Genomic DNA, 6,876 nt, shown 5'->3' with positions numbered 1-6,876 from the left:
TGCTACAAATCTCTTTCCTCCTTTAGGATGCTACTTAAAACCTGCCTCTTTGACCACAGTTTTTTTCGTGTATCCTAATACCTCCTTATGGGAGTCGGTGTCAAATTTGACACTCTTGTGAAATGTGTTGGGACTTTTACTATGTTAGAGGCATTATATAAATGCAAGTTGTTAGTTTTGTTATTATGTCTAGGGCCCAAAGGGCAGTGCATATTCACATTACTGCATTATAGGTCCCAATGAGTTGATTCAAGGCAGTTTCCTCCTTGATGTTGTGAATAGCCAGAGTGTGAATTAAACTGCTAAATGTTATGTCCATGTCCAGGATATTGTCAAGGATACAATGGATAATCCTGGCCCTTGTGCTCCTGTAACAACTTTATAGGTTCAAAAGAAGGACTGAGCCGTTCATTGCAGTCAGAGGTTTTCAATTTATCTAGAAGTTGAATGACATTGACTGAAATTTGTGATGAGGTCTGTTGTCCCCTTATCAGGGCTTATCTGCTGAGAATAATGCAATGCATAAAGGGGACATAATGGAAGCAATTGATAACTTTCCAATTCTCTTGCTTTGTCTTCAGATGGCGCAGAATAATGCCGGGGTGTAATCTGATGTCCAGTGGTTGCCCTCCGATATCACACCCTAGTGCTTATGCACGTATGTATTCAACAGCATTAAGCGCCTACCTGAGCCTGTCCTCCCAAGATCCAACAGTGGTCACAAGGAAGCAATCAGACCGGCTCCTGAGGCCAACCTCCTGAGATCAGCCAAAACCCCAAGGCAGCCACTGCACCCGATCCTCCCTCTTCTCTGCAACTCAGCTCTCCAATGTGTTTACTGAATCAGCCCTTGGTGGAAGGCAAATGTTTTTTTCACAGAATTTTACATCAGCAGCTATTTAGAAGGCCTAGGATCCAAAGAGTTATTTTGTGAAAAGTCAATTTGTTTTCTGGGAATGTCTGATTGGGAGGAGAATGGAGTTGTAACAAAGCCCAGACCAGAATGTGCTTTCTATATCTGTTGCTAAGAGACGGGGTCCCTGGTGGCTGTCTCATAGCAGAAAGCAAAATCGAAACTTAAAAGGGCCATGATTTTCTCGGCAGTGGTTTAGAGCGGCCTGGTTTAGACCAACCTGGTTTAGACTGGCCTGGTTTAGATTAGCCTGGTTTAGGTCGGCCCAGTTTAGATTATCCTGGTTTAGATTAACCTGGTTTAGATTAACCTGGTTTAGAGCAGCCTGGTTTAGATCGGCCTGGTTTAGATTAGCCTGGTATAGACCAAGCTTGTTTAGATTAGCCTGGTATAGATCAGCCTGGTTTAGATTACCCTGGTTTAGATTACCCTGGTTTAGACCAGCCTGATTTAGATTAGCCTGGTATATACCAGCCTGGTTTAGAGCGGCCTGGTTTAGATCAGCCTGATTTGGATTATCTTGGTTTAGAGCGGCTTGGTTTAGAGCAGCCTGGTTTAGAGCAGCCTGGTTTAGAGCAGCCTGGTTTAGAGCAGCCTGGTTTAGAGCGGCCTGGTGTACAGCAGCCTGGTTTAGAGCGGCCTGGTGTACAGCAGCCTGGTGTACAGCAGCCTGGTTTAGAGTGGCCTGGTTTAGAGTGGCCTGGTTTAGAGTGGCCTGGTTTAGAGCGGCCTGGTTTAGAGCGGCCTGGTGTACTGCAGCCTGGTTTAGAGCGGCCTGGTTTAGAGCAGCCTGGTTTAGAGCGGCCTGGTTTAGAGCGGCCTGGTTTAGAGCAGCCTGGTTTAGAGCAGCCTGGTGTACTGCAGCCTGGTTTAGAGCGGCCTGGTTTAGAGCGGCCTGGTGTACAGCAGCCTGGTTTAGAGCGGCCTGGTTTAGAGCGGCCTGGTTTAGAGCAGCCTGGTGTACAGCAGCCTGGTTTAGAGCGGCCTGATGTACAGCAGCCTGGTTTAGAGCAGCCTGGTTTAGAGCAGCCTGGTGTACAGCAGCCTGGTTTAGAGCGGCCTGGTATAGAGCAGCCTGGTGTACAGCAGCCTGGTGTACAGCGGCCTGGTGTACAGCAGCCTGGTTTAGAGCAGCCTGGTGTAGAGCAGCTTGGTTTAGAGCAGCTTGGTTTAGAGCAGCTTGATTTAGAGCAGCCTGGTTTAGAACGGCCTGGTTTGGACCGGCCTGGTATAGAGCAGCCTGGTATAGAGCAGCCTGGTATAGAGCAGCCTGGTTTAGAGCAGCCTGGTGCAGAGCAGCCTGGTTTAGAGTGGCCCGGTGTAGATTAGCCTGGTTTAGACCGGCCTGGTTTAGACCAGCCTGGTTTAGAGCGGCCTGGTGTAGATTAGCCTGGTTTAGACCGGCCTGGTGTAGAGCAGCTTGGTTTAGACCGGCCTGGTTTAGAGCGGCCTGGTCTGGGCCGGCCTGGTCTGGGCCGGCCTGGTCTGGACCGGCCTGGTTTAGAGCGGCCTGGTTTAGAGCGGCCTGGTATAGAGCATCCTGGTTTAGAGCAGTCTGGTGTACAGCAGCCTGGTTTAGAGCAGCCTGGTGTACAGCAGCCTGGTTTAGAGCAGTCTGGTGTACAGCAGCCTGGTTTAGAGCGGCCTGGTGTACAGCAGCCTGGTTTAGAGCGGCCTGGTGTACAGCAGCCTGGTGTAGAGCAGCCTGGTTTAGAGCAGCCTGGTTTAGAGCAGCCTGGTTTAGAGCAGCCTGGTTTAGAGCGGCCTGGTGTACAGCGGCCTGGTGTACAGCAGCCTGGTTTAGAGCGGCCTGATGTACAGCGGCCTGATGTACAGCGGCCTGGTGTACAGCGGCCTGGTGTACAGCGGCCTGGTTTAGAGCAGCCTGGTGTACAGCAGCCTGGTGTACAGCAGCCTGGTGTACAGCAGCCTGGTGTACAGCAGCCTGGTTTAGAGCAGCCTGGTTTAGAGCGGCCTGGTGTACAGCAGCCTGGTTTAGAGCGGCCTGGTTTAGAGCGGCCTGGTGTACAGCGGCCTGGTTTAGAGCAGCCTGGTGTACAGCAGCCTGGTTTAGAGCGGCCTGATGTACAGCAGCCTGGTTTAGAGCAGCCTGGTGTACAGCAGCCTGGTTTAGAGCGGCCTGGTATAGAGCAGCCTGGTGTACAGCAGCCTGGTTTAGAGCGGCCTGGTGTACAGCAGCCTGGTTTAGAGCAGCCTGGTGTACAGCAGCCTGGTTTAGAGCAGCCTGGTGTACAGCAGCCTGGTTTAGAGCGGCCTGGTATAGATTAGCCTGGTTTAGAGTGGCCTGGTTTAGAGCTAGCTGGTGTACAGCAGCCTGGTTTAGAGCAGCCTGGTTTGGAGCGGCCTGGTTTTCCACACTTAATGCTGTAACATCATGAATCGCATTTCTTGCATGTGATGTCACTCATGGATAAAAATAATGCTTACAGTCTGAACTCTAAATATCTGCAGTTAGCTGAACATTCTCTCACAGCTTCAGGCAACATCACCTCGATATCTCCACAGATGCCAGGCCATTTCTCTCCTCCCCAAATATCCTTGTCTCTTGGGCGGCTCAGTGCTTGGAGGATGCTGCCAAAGTTGCCTCCCTCTGTTTGTGTAACAGATGGATGACCTGTATTTCCTATAGGGGCACAAAGTGTTGGGGATTAATCCACAATCAGGAGTCAATTAGAAAAGAAAAAGGAATTGCACTTATTGGGACCCCGAACATCAGGACCCTCATGGCCAAACCCAAGAGTCACAGGCTTGAGCGCTGCACCGTCACCATAGCTCAGGAACATAGGCACCTCGACATTGACATTTCCGCCCTTTGTGAGACACATGCCGGAGAAGGTTAAATGAAGGGGCAAGTTGGCAGTTTGCTGGATCCAGTGCCATTGCTTTATTGGGGCTAAAGGATCTGGGTTGCACGCTTTGTTTGGGGTGACCGAGTCGGTACAGAGACAGAGAATGTCAGGAGGTCGTTTATAGAATAAACACATGCTGTTTATTTACAAACTAAACTCTACAACGATACTTGTATGCTCACAACATAAAACTCTGCCCTCACTCATCAGTGACGAACTCAAGACTCTTTCACAGAGAGGTAACCCGTGCTACTCTGCTATTGGATATTAAGATCATGTGACCTCATATTACCATACATGTCTTAATTACATCTCAGATTACTACATCCCTCCCCCTTTGCTGAAAAATACATTTTACAATTTTTCAATATATCAAGTTATTTACACAGTTCAATTATTTACAAAGTCAGTCTCTCTGGGGGTTTCCTTATGCGTGTAGAACGTCTCAGCTCCACAGCTTCTGAAGTCTGATTAGGAACCTCCCTTACTGAAGTCGTCTGAGCTTCAGGTTCTTCAGCAGGTACCTGTAAACCTGTTTATTCAACTCTTTCAGGTACAGTCGGCCCTTCAAATACACTTGAACTTGGTTGAGTTCTTTCAACAGGAAATGTTGATTCAGTCCGAACACGGGTGGAATCACTTCTTCATATTTGGCTTCGTATGTGATCCACTTGTCTCCTTATTACTCGATCTTCAACCTTCACATGGTAGGAAAGAGGTCCCATTACAGCACTTATTTCACCAAACAACCATGCTGGTCCTTCTCTAAAATTTTTCATAAATACTTTCTCTCCTACATTAAATGTTCTGTGACAATCATATCCCATTTTCTGATTTTCCTGCATTCTTTCTACCTCCCATTCACCCCCCGCACCACCCACCCACCTCCCCCCAACCCCCCCCAAGTTTGGCATAATTAGGCTCAGTCTCGATTGGAGATGGCGCTTCCTCAGCAGTTCAACACATGTGACACCTGTTGTTGAATGAGGGGTGGTTTTATAATGGTAAAGAAATCGTGCTACTTTAGTCGCTATCGAATCTCCAAGCAGTTTCTTCGTATCAGATTTGAACGTCTGAGCTGCTCTCTTGGTGAGTCCATTTGAAGACGGATGGTATGGAGATGTTTTCACATGAACAATGCCATTGAGACTTGTAAATCGGTTAAATTCAGCACTTGTGAATACTGTTCCATTATCTGATACTAGCACTTCAGATAGTCCATTTATAGTGAAACGTTGCTGTAGCTTGTCTTTTGTTGCTGAAGATGTGGGTGACCTTACTTCATACATGTCCATCCATTTTGATTGAGCGTCTGTGATAAATAGAAACATTGTTCCCATAAAAGGTCCCACATAGTTAATGTGTACTCGTACCCATGGCCTTCCTGGCCACTCCCAGGGGTGTAACGGGGCTGTTGCAGGTAATTTTCTCACTGCATACATTTCTCACTAAGTTTCTATTTCTCCATCCATTCCCAGCTACCACGTATAGCTATGTGCTATTGCCTCCATTTTGGGAATTCCGGGATGTGCACAGTGAAGTTCAGATAACCAATGGCATTTGTCCTTTTGGAGGAACAATCACTTGAGCTCCCCACAATAAGATACCTCCCTGGCTGGTTATCTCGTATCTTCTCTGGAAATACAGTTTCATTTCATCAGATTCTTGTGTTTGTGACCAACCATGAAGAACTTGATTTTTCACTTTGAATAAGACTGGGTCTCGGTTTGTCCAATCTTTAATTTGTTTATATGTATATATATATATATATATATATATATTGGTGATGAGTCCAGGAAGTTCAATAACAAAACGTATTCCTGAGGAATTGGAACATCCTCATCTTTTACTTGCAAGGGTAAGACTGAGTGCACCTGCATTTGCAATTTGACTTCCGGGTCTATGAATAAAAGTATATTCATGCACTGCTAAAATCAATGCCCATCTTTGTACTCTTGCTGAGGCTATAGAGGGTATAGCTTTGTCTTCGCTGAATAGTCCTAATAATGGCTTGTGGTCCGTTATGATAGTAAAATGATGATTATGTACATATTGATGAAACTTCTTAACACCGAAAATGATTGCCAGGCCGCCTTTTTCAATTTATGAGCACCTTTTCTCTGCAGTGCTCATATCCTATAGATCGTTCTGATCCATCATCCATTCGATGGGAAAGCACTGCTCCCACTCCATCGGGTGATGTGTCACACGTTAATATCAACTCTTTCTTTGGGTCAAAATGTACTAGGAGTGTAAATGATTGTTACACTTTTTCATTTTTGCGAAAGCTTCTTCTTGTGGTGTTTGCCATGACCATCTCTGGTTTTTCTTGAGCGAGTAATACAGTGGGTGCCAGTTCTGTCGATAAATTAGGCAAGAAACGCTTATAGTAATTGATCATCCCCAAAAATGATTTTAGTTCGGATGTATTCTTTGACCCTGGGGCTTCTTTAATGGCCTTCACTTTTTCTTCAACTGGATGTAGGCCTTGTGAATCGACCTTGTGACGTAGATAGGTTACCTCTTTTGCCTGGAATGTGCACTTTTTCTTTCTCAATCTCACTCCAACCTGCGAAAAATGTTTCAGAACTTCCTCCAAGTTCATCAAATGTTCCTTTTTAGTGAGTCCAGTCACGAGAACGTCATCCAAATAAACTACAGCATGAAGCAATCCCTGTAGCAAACTTTCCATGGTTCTTTCAAATATGGTACAAGCAGAAGATATGCCAAATGGTAAGCGGGCGTATTAATACAACCCGTTATGTGTATTTATGGTGATAAGCTTCTGGGATGCCTTCTCTAATTCCAATTGCTGGTAAACATGACTCAAATTTAACTTCGTGTAAGCCTTTCCACCTGCCAGTATAGTGCATAAAACTTCAATTTTAGGTATGGGGTGTCTATCCAATTTTGCCACTTTATTAACTGTTAATTTATAGTCTCCGGATATTCCAATGCTTCGGTCAGGTTTGAGAACAGGTACAATTGGAGCTGGCCACTCTGAAAATTGCACTGGCTGTATCAATGCTGTTTATCTCTTTGAGTTTTTGCCTTTGTCTGAAAGTCTGCCTGATTCTATCTTTACAATGTCTC

The 6,876-nt window shown here is 46.2% G+C and overlaps 1 pseudogene; it reads left to right on the top strand.

Annotated features, from left to right (window-relative positions):
• The first annotated feature begins 594 nt into the window (after window positions 1–594).
• On the top strand, window positions 595–3,202 carry LOC144684547 (uncharacterized; annotated as a pseudogene).
• Window positions 3,203–6,876: the final 3,674 nt, after the last annotated feature.

Source organism: Cetorhinus maximus, chromosome 9 (genome assembly GCF_964194155.1).
Source record: "Cetorhinus maximus chromosome 9, sCetMax3.hap1.1, whole genome shotgun sequence".
Taxonomy (NCBI): domain Eukaryota; kingdom Metazoa; phylum Chordata; class Chondrichthyes; order Lamniformes; family Cetorhinidae; genus Cetorhinus; species Cetorhinus maximus.
Note: the sequence above shows the minus strand (reverse complement) of the source record. Positions and strands in the feature narration are given on the sequence as shown.